This window comes from Dendrobates tinctorius, unplaced genomic scaffold (assembly GCF_039654945.1).
Source record: "Dendrobates tinctorius isolate UK_male_01 unplaced genomic scaffold, ASM3965494v1 ptg000166l, whole genome shotgun sequence".
Classification (NCBI taxonomy): Eukaryota; Metazoa; Chordata; class Amphibia; order Anura; family Dendrobatidae; genus Dendrobates; species Dendrobates tinctorius.
In genome coordinates, this window is record NW_027361833.1 from 4,742,908 (window position 1) to 4,757,707 (window position 14,800).

Below are 14,800 nucleotides of genomic sequence, written 5' to 3' on the forward strand. Positions count from 1 at the left end.
TGTTGGATAAAGAACCTCGACTAACATCCAAACAAGTTCAAGCTGCCCTGCAGTCCAAGGGTACAACAGTGTCAACCCCTACTATCCGTCAGCATCTGAATGAAAAGGGACTGTATGGTAGGAGACCCAGGAAGACCACACTTCTTACCCCAATACATAAAAAAGCCAGGCTGGAGTTTGCCAAAACTTACCTGAAAAAGCCTAAAACGTTTTGGAAGAATGTTCTGTGGCCAGATGAGACAAAAGTAGAGCTTTTGGGGCAAAGGCATCAACATAGAGTTTACAGGAGAAAAAAAAGAGGCATTCAAAGAAAAGAACACGGTCCCTACAGTCAAACATGGTGGAGGTTCCCTGATGTTGTGGGGTTGCTTTGGCACTGGACTGCTTGACCGTGTGCATGGCATTATGAAGTCAGAAGACTACCAACAAATTTTGCAGCATAATGTAGGACCCAGTGTGAGAAATGAGAAACTGGGTCTGAGCAGAAAAAGTAAATTAATGTGCATGCAAAATGTAATTGCATATGAACACATGACCTTTACACAGAGAAAACCAAAAGCAAAACACAAAACAAATATCCTGGAATAAAAAAGTAAAAAAATAAAAAAAATATATTGCAAAAATTGCATGAAGGTAGTAATAATAGTAATAATAAGGGTATTTAGTTAACATAATTTTGATCAAAATAATGTAGAAGCCATCCCGCCACGTCACGGCAACCCTTGTGGGACAGTCCTAACTCTTGTATTTAAAACCTTTCCACTTGTCAAGTGACGTAAATGTGAACAAGAACAGAGGGACTGAACCACCAGTAATAGTATAGGCCAGACAGGATGGATTTTCCAACTCAGAAACAGGGCGGTCACACCCTTATATGCACAGAATGCACAATAAAACAAATGAGAAACTGGGTCTGAGCAGAAAAAGTAAATTAATGTGCATGCAAAATGTAATTGCTTATGAACACATGACCTTTACACAGAGAAAACCAAAAGCAAAACACAAAACAAATATCCTGGAATAAAAAAGTAAAAAAATAAAAAAATATATTGCAAAAATTGCATGAAGGTAGTAATAATAGTAATAATAAGGGTATTTAGTTAACATAATTTTGATCAAAATAATGTAGAAGCCATCCCGCCACGTCACGGCAACCCTTGTGGGACAGTCCTAACTCTTGTATTTAAAACCTTTCCACTTGTCAAGTGACGTAAATGTGAACAAGGACAGAGGGACTGAACCACCAGTAATAGTCTGGCCTATACTATTAACATAAAATTATGTTAACTAAATACCCTTATTATTACTATTATTACTACCTTCATGCAATTTTTGCAATATATTTTTTTTATTTTTTTACTTTTTTATTCCAGGATATTTGTTTTGTGTTTTGCTTTTGGTTTTCCCAGTGTGAGAAAGCTGGGTCTCCCTCAGAGGTCATGGGTCTTCCAGCAGGACAATAACCCAAAACACACTTCAAAAAGCACTAGAAAATGGTTTGAGAGAAAGCACTGGAGACTTCTAAGGTGGCCAGCAATGAGTCCAGACCTGAATCCCATAGAACACCTGTGGAGAGATCTAAAAATGGCAGTTTGGAGAAGGCACCCTTCAAATATCAGGGACCTGGAGCAGTTTGCCAAAGAAGAATGGTCTAAAATTCCAGCAGACAATTGTAAGAAACTCATTGATGGTTACCGGAAGCGGTTGGTCACAGTTATTTTGGCCAAAGGTTGTGCAACCAAGTATTAGGCTGAGGGTGCCAATACTTTTGTCTGGCCCATTTTTGGAGTTTTGTGTGAAATGATCAATGTTTTGCTTTTTGCTTCATTCTCTTTTTATTCTCAGTATTATCTGACAGAATTGCAGGGGTGTCAATACTTTTGACCACAACTGTATATACTTGAGTATAAGCCGACCCAAGTATGAGCCGTGGCACCTAATTTTGCCACGGAAAACTGGGTAAGCTTATTGACTCGAGTATAAGCCGGGTATGCATTGTCCTCTCTTCCCTGTCCTGGTATGTGTGGCTCCCCCTGCTGTATGCATGGCTCCTTCATCCTCCCCCTGCTGTATGTATGGCTCCCCCATCCTCCCCCTGTTGTATGCATGGCTCGCTATGGCTCCCCCCATCCTCCCCCTCATACTCACCTCCTCCTGGCATGGTCTCTGCACTTCTCTGCTTCTCCGATGGTCTCCTCCAGCTTTTTCCTGTGTTCAGCGGTCACATGGTACCGCTCATTAAAGTAATGAATATGCGCTCCACGCCTATGGGAGTGGAGACGCATGCATATTCATTATTTTAAATGAGCGGCACCACGTGACCCCTGAACACAGGAAGAAGCTGCCTCGCCAGACAACATAGAGATGAAGGGAGGACTTGCAACGATTGAGTGAGGAGTGGGTGAGTACTCGAGTATATACGGTGTATACTATAATACCATATTATTGAAGATTATAATATAAGCAACCAGGCAATCTTAGGTTCAAATCCTCTGAGAGAATTAAAAATAGGAGAAAAATATAGATTTTAAAAATATAAAGAAATTTTAAAAATATAAAAATTTTAATTACCCCTCTTTTCCACCATTAAAATAAAAAAATAAAATAATAATGAAAAAATAAAATAAGACATATCTGCCTTAACCATATCTGTAAATGTCATGTCTAGCAATATATATTACTTAACCCAACGAGTGAACATTGTAAAGAACAAAAAAAAAATAAATACCAGAATTGTGGTATTTCAAAAACCACACTTTGCTAAAAAAATACAATAAAACATGATAAAAACTTCATACCCATCCCAAAATGGTAAAAATAAAAACATCAGCTTGTCACGCAAAAAAAATACACAGCATCGTCGACAAAAAGATAAACTTTCCACGTCTCGGAAAATGACAAAAGAAACCAAGTTTTTTTCGCAGAAACTTCTGATTTGTTTTTCACCACTTCAAAAAAAATCTATGCAAGTTTGGTATTGTTATAATCGTACTTACCTGGGGTATCATGTTGACAGGTCACTTTTACCAATGAAAACTTTAAAAATAAAACCCCAAAAATGATGCCATAATTGCATTTTTCATCTTTTCATCCGACTTGGATTTTTTCTCCAGTTTTTCAGTTCATCATATGGTAAAATGAAATATGTTATTCAAAACTACAAGTCAAACAAAAAAAGAGGTACAAAGCAAAGCATAAATAAATTGCTCACCATGCAGTAAATCACCAAATCTATCTTTTGTATGCAATCAGGGCTCTAAAGTTGGATGGCAAATCCAAACAAATACTGTAGATAAAATCAACAAGTTGGTGATAGAAAAACACTGACGAGTTTTTGGCGCTGTATGCACCATCAGTGATAGAGACTCTATGACTATGTACACAACACCAGAAAAGCGTCAGAGTGTGGTTCTATTGTAACAAAGTGGCGCGGGGTGGTAGTCATAAGTGAGTTTACTACAGCAGAGTCAGTTCACTCCCCGGCCCCTTGCACATAAAATGACAGTTCTAGTCCAGCCCTGGGTTACCTTAGTTCTGCGACTGTTTTTCATGACAGTACAGCGTCCTCCAGGTGAACCACATTTCACACTGTGTAGGGCCTAACAGTGGCAACTGTATTTTAATGATGAGGAAGAATAAATAAATAAGAGATGTATAATTCCTGTTCTGTCCCTAATCACAGCAATGGCTGCAGCAGCAAAGTCCATATGCCGGAACCTGGACACTTAAAGTCCCATCGGTGGGGCACCAACATAGTCCTGTGCCCACTTCACTGCCTGTGCGTCCAGGGCAGCACTTTCTCTCCCCTCCAGGGGAGTCCTTGGCTCCAGACGCTGGAACACAACTTGACATGGCCAAGCCTGGCCGGGCTCTGCTGCAGAAGCAGGAAATGGCTACTTCTTCCAAGCTGCTGACCCAGCCCCTTCTTGTTAACCCCTTCTGTCCCTGTCGCTAGCATGTGCAAAACAAATATGTCAGTGTTAAACACAGAGAACAATACAGCACAACAGTAATATAATCCAGGTTGAGACAGTACAGAGTTAAAAGGGCATCACACATTGCAATCACATATATGAAACATTGCAAACACAGCACCTTAATATGTTAATATACAGATACACCATTCAGGTGCCGCAAAAAGTGCACGGGACCAGTACATGGGAGAGAGAGAGAGGCAGATGAGGGTACCTGCCACCTCCCTACACCATCACTAACTTGTGGATTTTAAATGTTTGATACTTATGGAATAAAATTTGAAGATTTTATCTATTTTTTGTATGCGCCGTTCAACTTTGTTTTTCTTAAAATCAACAAGCTCTCATGTGTCTATGTGGACAGAAAAATAAAAAAAGTTATGCCTATTGGACAAAAGGAGGACAAAATTAAAGCCAATAATAAAAAATTGTCCTTGGATTTAAAAAGTTTGATATAATGTAATAAACGACAAACTGAAAAAAACCCTATTAAAATATAACTTTTATTAAGTACAAAAATAACAATATAAAATTGCAAAGATGTCCCCTATTATAAAGCCTAGTAAAAAACGGGCTATTGTATTGCTGGAAAGAGATAAGGTATAACAGTCTAACCAGCTGAATCTGCCAATCCAATCATGTGGTCAGAAAAACCTGAATCATAGCAGTTAAAAACTGCACAATACTATTATAGCCCAAAAACCTCAAAAAACGGAAAAAAAAGGGGAAATGGACATAAAGAAGATGTATAAAAATTGATAATACGTGCTACCATCTGATAACAATTTCACTCAGCCGATGTAAAGGAAAGAGTGACCTGGCCCTATACAAAATGACTGAACACCTACCTAGATGCGGAGGTTGGCACCCTAAGAAATACGAGAATGGCTGCCCCGCTCGTGCGATGGCTATCCCTAATCTCCTATATCATCCTATAAGACGACAGATTAGAAACAGAGGGCCAGATGGCCTGTATCCATTTGCTTAGAATATCTTCATGAATGCAGTAAAGTATTATATGTAACTGGTTCTACTGTGTGTGTGTTATGCATCTATTCAGACTGTCTGGACATTCTACCTTTCCTCACATGCATATATGATTGTATAAATCTACTTTACTGCATTCATGAAGATATTCTAAGCAAATGGATACAGGCCATCTGGCCCTCTGTTTCTAATCTGTCGTCTTATAGGATGATATAGGAGATTAGGGATAGCCATCGCACGAGCGGGGCTGCCATTCAGTGTCCCTGCATGGAATACTGGATGTGCTGGGAAGGTTTAGAATTACAGGTCAGTCTGGGCAGGCTGACAGGAGGTCAGATCAGTAAGTTCAGTCTGGGAGGACAGTCAGTCAGGAGAGTCTGAGGACGGGTCCAAGGAGAAGGAGTGCTACAGCTGCCTCAGTGATCTGAGCCAGCTGGCACGGGAAAGGAACAGAAGGAGAAAGACGTAGAACTGCAACCTAAGATTCCATAAGAGAGAGAAGGAACAGTGTGGAACTAAGGAGTAGGAGAACAGAGAGGAGTTGTGGGTCGGAAGAGGAACCCTGCCTATAGGTTCTCCATGCAAGGCCGGGGCCCGGTCCCCGAGGTTGAATGGATGCTTATGGTTCTGCAGCAGACACCGGTGGAGTAGTTGGCTGTAAATGCACAACTCCCATCTAAGACTTGGGGCACAACAGCAACTGAATAGAGAGCCAGGACTCCGGAGAAGGGAGTCCCCGAGAGAGGCTACAGCTGTCTGCCATACGAGTAGAGTTGTTAGGAACATCTGACAGGAGGAACTCCAGAGTACCACGCTACTGGAGCTCTTCACACCTTAAGGCGCAATAGAGGAGTCGTTCAGGAAAGGTACATGTTGGCGGAGTGTTGGAGAGGAGAATCCTGACTTGCCCGGGAGGTTGATTGGGTCTCTATCCCGGAGGACACGGCACGGAGGCAGGCACCAGTGTGTACCACGGACTGTGAGTAAAGCTTTGGAACTGCAAGCCCTGGTGTCTTCCATTCATTTGTGTGCTAACACCGTCAGCACCGCTACATCTGGGTACCAGCATTCCTCACACCGCCTGCGCCTATCCTCATCTATTGCAATTACACTGCCCTGGGGTTACAGCTTCATCTGTGGGGAACTACACCATCTATGCTGCAACACACAATCAGCCCTAGAGGATCTGCACGCAGCGTTGGCTTAACATCTTGCTTGCCAAACACCACAGGTGGCGTCACGAACTATCACATAAACTATATCACAAACCACCATCGACTTGGGCGCCCAGGGCCACGGACCGGGTCACCGCTGCTGTGACACATTCCCCTGACACCGGCCCGGTACCGAGTACCCCACAGCCCGGGGAGGGCGACCCAACAACCCATCTGCCAAGTCCCTCAGTAATGCACTGTAAATGATTCTGTTAGGCTGACCTTGGCATTTAACAGGTTAACAGCCACAGATGGCGCTTACCTACACTCTTCGATGTTAGAGGCAGATGAAAGGGTGGTGCATCATCTTCCTGGAATGGTGCAAGCTCGCACCATTCACTTGCTTCTGACTAGTTTCATCCATGTAAGCCTTCATCATTAAGGGGATAAAAACTAAAGACAGCTTTAGCATAAGAAACATTACTTATTACATTACTTATTACATATGTTTTTAGTTAGTAAAATTGCAACTTTCAGTCCTTCATTCATTTTCATACCTCCTGATATGAGTTTTGCAACCCTATCCATGTTTCAAATCTTCCTCTGATGAGTGTACCTCCCTGTAATACATGCTGGTTGTGATATGTGTAAGGCCAGGGTCACACTTGCGAGAAACTCGGACGAGTCTCACACGTCAATACCTGGCACCTGGCACTGTCCCCGGCACTCAGGAGCGAAGTGTGCTGCTCCATGTATTTCTACGCATCCGCACGCTCCGCTCCCGAGTGCCGTCAGCAGTGCCGGGTATTGACGTGCGAGACTCGTCCGAGTTTGGAAACTGCCAAGTGCACTTACTTTATCACATTATTATGGCATTTTTTATTTAATGCAAAATTGTTTTTTTTGTGTGTCTTGGAACCCTAATTTAAGCAGCTTCCTGCTTTCCAATTGTTTTATTTCTAAAGTCTACCAACATACTTCATTTCCACCTAAAATGACTCACCTAATATGATAGAAAGATTGGTCTTCCCATGATGTGCATTTGTTGTAGAAAATGCAACTCTCCGTCGCCATTCTTCAGTATCAGTAGTCTTCAGTATTATACACGAAAGGCCTCAAATATTCCCTATGGATCCAGACAAAATTAGGGAAGCTGGAGGAAAAGAGAAAAAGTGCAAAGCCACAGTTCAAACAGATGAGAAATCAGGCCAAGGTCAAGCCAGGAAAGACAAATGAGGCACCAAATTACTAATGTCAAGGTCACAGGCGGAGGTCATGTAACAGAGTTATAGTAAAAGCTATAGAGAGGGTGTTTCAATAACCTAATTATTTTGCAAATCACTTCAATTTTAATAGATGCAAAAGCACAGACATAAACAAATACTGGAAGTCACGTTTCTAAAAATGCAAAAATTCATTACTGTAATAGATGATAGGATAGATTACAACGGTTAATACAGCACAGTACCGTATATGATCCTATATGTTTACATTTATCCCAATCTGCTTGCATTTTGCCATTATTGTGAAAATGCACTTTCAGCTGTTCAGGGAAAAGTTCTTTTGCGTCTGAACATGAGGAATAACACTAATTTTGGGGAATACATGGCTTGTGTGCTGCATTTTACCAGCCCCCCTCATCTAATATTTTTAAGCACTACCTGCCTTTCTCTTACTTCGCAGTATAGTTAGTCGTATAACCCCCTGTAATGATGGACCAAAGATGGCTAGGTATGGAAAAGTCAATAGTTATTCAAAGTCTGTGATTTTAGCAGCTGCAGCACTGGGACAAAAAGTCGGAGCGCTGCTAATACAGCCGCTCCCGACTGTAAATGACAGGGGAATGAATGGAGCAGAGCCAGACTCACCGCTAGTTACTGAGCATGCGCCGGCTACTCCATTCATTCCCCAGTCATTTACAGTCAGGAGCGGCTGTATTAGCAGCGCTCCAACTGTAAACGTATTAACCCCTGAGATGGATTTACGCCATGGGACGTGACTGAGCGCCGGACAGGTAATGTATATAGTTGCTTTATTATGTTCACCTTTTTTCAGAAGAGCGATGGCTTTGCAATGGAATTACCAGTGTAATAAAGATTTAAAAAAGTGTGTGTTGTATTCTTTCATTAAAATAATTTATTCATATTGTGTGAGTTTGTTTATTTATCCCTTTATTTACTGTAGGATTAGTAATAGATCGGTGTCTTATTTACATCTCTCCATTACTAATCCGGGCTTAATGTCACCTTAGAATAGAAAGGTGGCATTAACTCCTTATTACCCCACTTGCCACCTCTACAGGGCAAGTGGGAAGAACCGGGCAAAGCTCCAGAATAGGTGCATCTAATAGATGCGCCTTTTCTGGACAGCTGGGGGCTGCTGTTTTTAGGCTGGGGGGCCAAGATCAATGGCCCCTTACCAGCCTGAGAATATCAGCCCTCAGCTGTTGGCTTTAGTCAGGTTGATTGTCAAATATAGGGGGGACCCCATGCCGTTTTTTTAAATTATTTATTTAAATAATTAAAAAAACAGCATGGGGACCCCTCTATTCTACACAACCAACTTTGCTGAAGCTGACAGCTGAGGGCTGCAGCCCCCAGCTGTAAATTTCATCTGGTTGGTTCATAAAATGAGGGGGACCCCACGTCGGGTTTTCATTCATTCTTCTCTCCTGCCGGCAGAGCAGGAGAGAAGAATCACAGCCGCGGTCAGCACCAGACGCCGAGAACAGCGATTACTGTAGCCGCTTCTTCCTGGCGGCCGACCGTGAGCACGGAGGACTGTGTGAACAGTTCTCCATGTGCACATGTGCAGCATGTGTTGCGGGCCGTGTGTCTGTGTTAAAACGGACATATCTCCGTGTTTTGCACACGGACAAACGGTCTGTGAAAACAAGTTGACATCTGCATAAACCCATTCATTTGAATGGGTCTACGTGTGTCAGTGTCTCCAGTACATGAGAAAACTGTCACTACACGTATCGGAGACACTGACGTGTGAAACCGGCCTTAATCTTTATTTTCAGTTTTGTGTTAATGAAATTCTCGTGCCCTAAGGCGCGGCTGGGATATGTGGTGCTTTGATTAGGTATTCATAATGCAGACTGCTGACAGGTCACTGATCCCTCACTGCCGCATAATGAATTCCATCACATCCTGAATAAAAAAAAACACTTCTGCAGGCAGGTGCCGGCCGTGGCACCTGTGCTGCAGCATAATCGCAGGGTTGCTGCACAAATAATCCCTTTTGCTGATTTACTTGAGTGAGGAAAAAAAAGTAATTTTGTAAATGGCGCCTGCCACACCATCTTGCTGTAGAAGAAAAAAATGTCCTCCACCAAGATGGCGCCCTTGGCATATGCGCAATATCAGCTGTGCTGTCAACGATCTCCGAGAGCTGCTACTACACATGCGGGGGCGGCACCATCTTGGTGGAAGACATTTTTTTCTTCTCTAACAAGATGGCGTAGCGGACCCCCTGTCCTCTGCTCACCGGGCCCCAGCGGCAGGATTCTGCCGGCTCAGTAACTGTCCGTGCATCCTCAGACGCACGGGTAGTTAAAATTTTTTGCCATGTGGGAGATCCTCCCTCACAGCCACAGTTAATAGCCGTCAGCCAATCACAGGCCGGAAGCTGACATCAGTGAGCATGTTGCCAGCGTATGATGTCACTGCCATACGCCGGAACGAAGGTCTGCTCCTCAGATGCATTGAGTAGAGGACAGCGCTGGAGCTCGGCCAGGTAAGAAGAAACATTTTTATTTTTTGTAAAGCTGCAGTATGGGACATATTATACACTATGGGGCTGCATTATACCCCTATAGAGGTGCATTATACACTATGGGACTGCATTATACCCCATGGAAGTGCATTATACCCTTTTGGAGGTGCATTATGCCCCTATGGGGGGGTGCACTATTCTCCTATGGGGGAGCATTATACTCCCATGTGGCTGCATTATACTATGGGAGCTGCATTATACCCCTATGGGAGTGCATTATACTCTGAGGCTGCATTATACCCCTATGGGGTGCATTTTACCACTATGGGGCTGCATTATGCCCCTATGGGGGTGCATTAAACTATGGGGTTCATTATACTATTATGGGGCTACATTATACTATGGGGTGCATTATACTACTATGGGGCTGCATTACACTACTATGGGGCCGCATTATATTATGGGGCTGCATTATACCACTATGGGGGTGCATTATACTATGGGGGTGCATTATACTAATATGGGACTGCATTATATTACTATAGAGCTGTATTATACTATGGGGTGCATTAAACTGCTATGAGGGTGCATTATACCATTAAGGGGGTGCATTATACTACTATGGGGCTGCATTATACTATGGAAGTGCATTATACTACTATGAGGGTGCATTATACTACTATGAGGGTGCATTATACCATTAAGGGGGTGCACTATACTACTATGGGCTGCATTATACCGATATGAGGATGCATTATACCGCTATGGGGCTGCATTATACTGCTATGGGGTGCATTATACTGCTATGGGGCTGCATTACACCGCTGTGGGTCTGCATTATACTACTATGGGGCAGCATTATACCACTATGGGGCTGCGTTATACCATTATGGATGACTATGGGGGAAATATAGAGAGACATGGAGGCAGTATGGAGAGACATGAGGCAGAATGGGTGGACACGTGGAGTCCAAAATGAGAGTACACATGGGGTCCAGAATGTGGGATATTGGGGCTAATTAAAGGATATTATTTTGAGGATACTGTTTTCAGTGTGGGGAAGGAGAAGTCCTGTTACTTTGCAGAGCGACACGGTCACTTTTTTTCTTCATCCGGTGTAGTAAAGAGGTTGGGGCAAAAATTGGGGAATGTGCTCTGTATAACTGTCTTATTTTCTGCAGAGACGAGTCCTGGCTGGAAGAAGGGATGGCAGTCTGTACTGGATTAAGAAGAAAAGCAAAGATGAAGGACTTGAACTAGAGATGTCACCGCGGAGTCAGTGTGTTACCTGTACACTTTCACTATATACTGTATACTATATACAGAGCTCCAGCGTATAATGTCACCAGTGATCACTGTGTTACCTGTACACTAGATACAGCATTCATGTGTATAAAGTCACTGGTGATCCCTGTATTACCTGTGCATTGACACTATACACTATATGCTGTATACAGAGCTCCTGTGTATAATGTTACTAGTGATCACTGAATTACCTGTATACTTACACTATATACAGAGCTCTTGTGTATAATGTCACTAGTGATCACTTACACTGTATACAGAGCTCCTGTGTATAATGTCAATGGTGAACACTGAATTACCTGTATACTATATACAGCGTTCGTGTGTGTAATGTCACTGGTGATCACTGTATTACCTGTACACTGACACTATACATTATATGCTGTATACAGAGCTCCTGTGTATAATGTCACTAGTGATCACTGTATTACCTGTACACGGACACTGTATACGAAGTACAGATCTCCTGTGAATAATGGCATTAGTATTGTGTTTCTTTTATTAATGATCAGTATTGTGGTATTCAGTCACTATGTGGTGGTATTTGTGTTCTGGTCATGGTGTGGTGGTATTTCTTCCATGTATGTGCTATTATTCAGTCACTATGTGGTGGTAATATGTGGTCTGGTCATGGCATGGTGGTATTTGTTCCTTGTATGTGGTATTATTGGTCACTATGTGGTGGTAATATGTGATCTGGTAATGGTGTGATGGTATTTGATCCTTGTATATGGTATTATTCGGTCATTATGTGGTTGTAATATGTAGTCTGGTTATGATGCAATGGTATTTGTTCCTTGTATGTGGTATTATTGGTAACCATGAGGTGGTAATATGTAATCTGGTCATGGTGTTCTGGTATTTGTTGCTTTTATGTGGTATTATTCGGTCACTATATGGTGGTAATATATGGTCTGATCATGGTGTGGTGGTATTTTTCCCTTGTATGTGATATTATTGGTCATTTTAAAAATTGAAAAATAAATAAAAATATACTTAAAATTGTATTGGATATTTTAACAAATGCTTAATAAGTTACAGTAAAGTAGGGCCCAGACAAAAGAGTCTACCTTGTCGTGCTGACAAATAAAAAATCTTTTTGCCAAAACAAAAGCTGCTATGTGTGTGATCTGGTTATGGGAACTGTTAATGTGTGATAGGTGAGGACATAGTGCAGAAGTGGAGTTTTCCAAGAGAAGTGGTGGGACTGTGGAAGGTTTGTGGGGTGGAGGTGGGGCTAGAGTGGAGCCTGGGTGGAGTTGTAAGAAGGGGCCAGGACGGTAGTCATGGCAGAGGACACCAGGGACTTGGTGTCTTGGCCTCTTACCACAGAAAAATTGTCAGCTTCTACCGACGTACCTGTTCGGGGTTCTGGTACACCATCAGGAATTTCACTGCGGTGCTACACAGCTCCTGCTCACTCAGCTTCTGTGCACAAGGTAGAAAGAATAGACACAGATACCGGTTCAGATACCAACCAAACAATTTTATTTTTCTCTTCAACAGTCCCGGGCACATCAGTTAGATTACAGTCCACACAGAATTCCTCCTGCACTTTCCCTTTCCTGCTTTCTTTGTCCTCACGCACATTATGGAGCAGTAGCGCCGTTGGTGGTACCGCAGCATCACTCCTATAGGACCTCAGAACATAGGGGATCCCTTCATCCATTTCACCCTGGATTTGCAAGCTTCAGCCCTATTTAAGATCAGCCACATGGTGAATACTCTGCACCCTGCATGACTTTTGGACCACATATTCCTTCCTGTTCCTGCTGCTGTCATAAACTGCAATCTCCCGGGTGCTCCGGTCTTATCCAGCACCCTTCTGACTATGCCCATGCTTTTCTTCTTCATAACGTTGTGTAGCTGCTATGGCGTCATGGGCGTAGAGCTCTTCTGGGCACTTTGGGCGTGCTCGCCCTTCTGAACTGTTCCTATCTGCTACACTTGCTTAACCCATAACAGCTCCTCCTACAGTAAACCATATGTGAACTTCCTATAGCTATACCTAACAAGACCCATAAGTGTACCCCCATCTAGTGGCCAACTACAGAACTACACTTACCCATATCTAGAAACTCTATACTAATAGTGCCCTCCACTATTGAACCCGAAGGATGCACCAGCTTACCCTAATCTATGAATTTATATGTAGAACATAACACAACACAATATATTACAATATGTACAACATGGTAACACATATAATGTGGCAGTACCAATGAGAATGGAGGTAATACACAATAGTGTAGCAGTACCGGAGCATAATTATATCTGTACACCATTTACAATATATTTATACTAGAACTCCTTAAAGGGGAGGTGGCATGAAAGGGGACGTTTCAATTCACTCCCCTACAGAGTTTCAAGGGGGCCCCGAAAATTTTACCAGTATGGGGCCCCAAAATTCCTAGTGGCAGCCCTGAATATCCCTAATTTCTATAGGTAGATAACTATTTGCTGATTATTTTTTTGAATATGTCGTTACGGTAGTTGGAGCTTTGTTTTTCTCCTATGTAGCGAGTAATCTCCTCTGCTGAATTCAAGTCTCACTCACTCTTTTGGTACTGTAAAACTCGGCATTGTCACAGAAATAAAAAACACAGCAAAATCATCACTTTAAAGCTACAGTATGTTCACACATTGCGTTTTTGCTGCTTTACTTTGTTTTGCAAATGAAAAACTGCTTTTTACAGTACCAGCGAAAGCTATGAGATTTCCGAAATCTCATGCACATGCTTGTTTTTTTGTGACTAAAATGAAAATTGCAGAATTTTTTTAAATCTAAAACATGTCAATGCTTTCATCATTTTTGCAGCATTTTTTCAACCATAGACAGCAATGAGAAAGTGAAAAGATGAAGCAAAAAACTGTTAGGCCGGGATCACACTAGAGTGAAATAGGGACAAGTGAGAGGCATAAAAACCACGCATTGCACACGGACAAATGATTCTCTATGGGGTAGCTCCCATCAGCCATATATTTCTCAGCCGTATTCTACGGTCTGTGCCAATCGCAGCATGCTGCGATTGTCAGCATACTACGCCCGTAGCACACCAATGCAACTCTATGGGTGCGCAAAAACAACGCATAACACAAGGACCAGATGTGTGACTTGCGAGAAATACGCACCCGGTGTCCTTTAGAAAAGCCGGCAATTCAGTGCGCTATACAGTAAAATCACACTGACAGGTTTAATAAAGAAACAAAAGAATAGATATACACATAGAATACATATATATACACATGTCATTGAGACACACATATATATATATTTATGTTTCCTAGAGTTCTTCATAGCAGAATATCCGCTAATTCAATTGCCGGCTTCTGTAAAATCATTCCCCAACCCGGCTTGAAATGACACATGGTTTACATACAGTAAACCATTTCATTTCATGTATTTTTTTTTATATGTCTTTCACTAGTAATTAGATGAGGGTTGATGTGTAAAATTTGGGAGGTGTAGGTGTTAATTTAAGGGGTTAATTCATTGTAAAAAATTGCGTGGGCTCCCGCGGTAATTTGTTAACCAGAGAGGTAAAGCAGGTGAGTGAGGGCAGATTTTAATAGCCATGAGAGGGACCATTGTTTTTGCCCCCCCTCCCCCGGCTACAAAAATCTGCCGCCAGACACCCCAGAAATGGCGCATCTATAAGA

At 42.3% G+C, this 14,800-nt stretch overlaps 1 long non-coding RNA gene across 8 annotated transcripts in view; it reads right to left on the reverse strand.

Moving 5' to 3' along the window:
- The window catches only part of LOC141053640 (uncharacterized), a 59,636-nt gene that overhangs the window by 19,797 nt on the left and 25,039 nt on the right, over nucleotides 1-14,800 (reverse strand). For 3 of the 8 annotated variants that reach the window (XR_012221245.1, XR_012221238.1, XR_012221243.1), the window contains 4 exons: nucleotides 12,500-12,568; nucleotides 7,119-7,268; nucleotides 6,438-6,545; nucleotides 2,997-3,951 (listed from right to left, as the gene is read on the reverse strand). This is a non-coding gene — a long non-coding RNA (uncharacterized lncRNA). Of the gene's footprint in view, nucleotides 1-2,996; nucleotides 3,952-6,437; nucleotides 6,579-7,118; nucleotides 7,269-12,499; nucleotides 12,569-14,800 lie in introns of all 8 variants that reach the window. The other 5 variants (XR_012221241.1, XR_012221244.1, XR_012221239.1 and 2 more) reach the window with 5 other exon arrangements.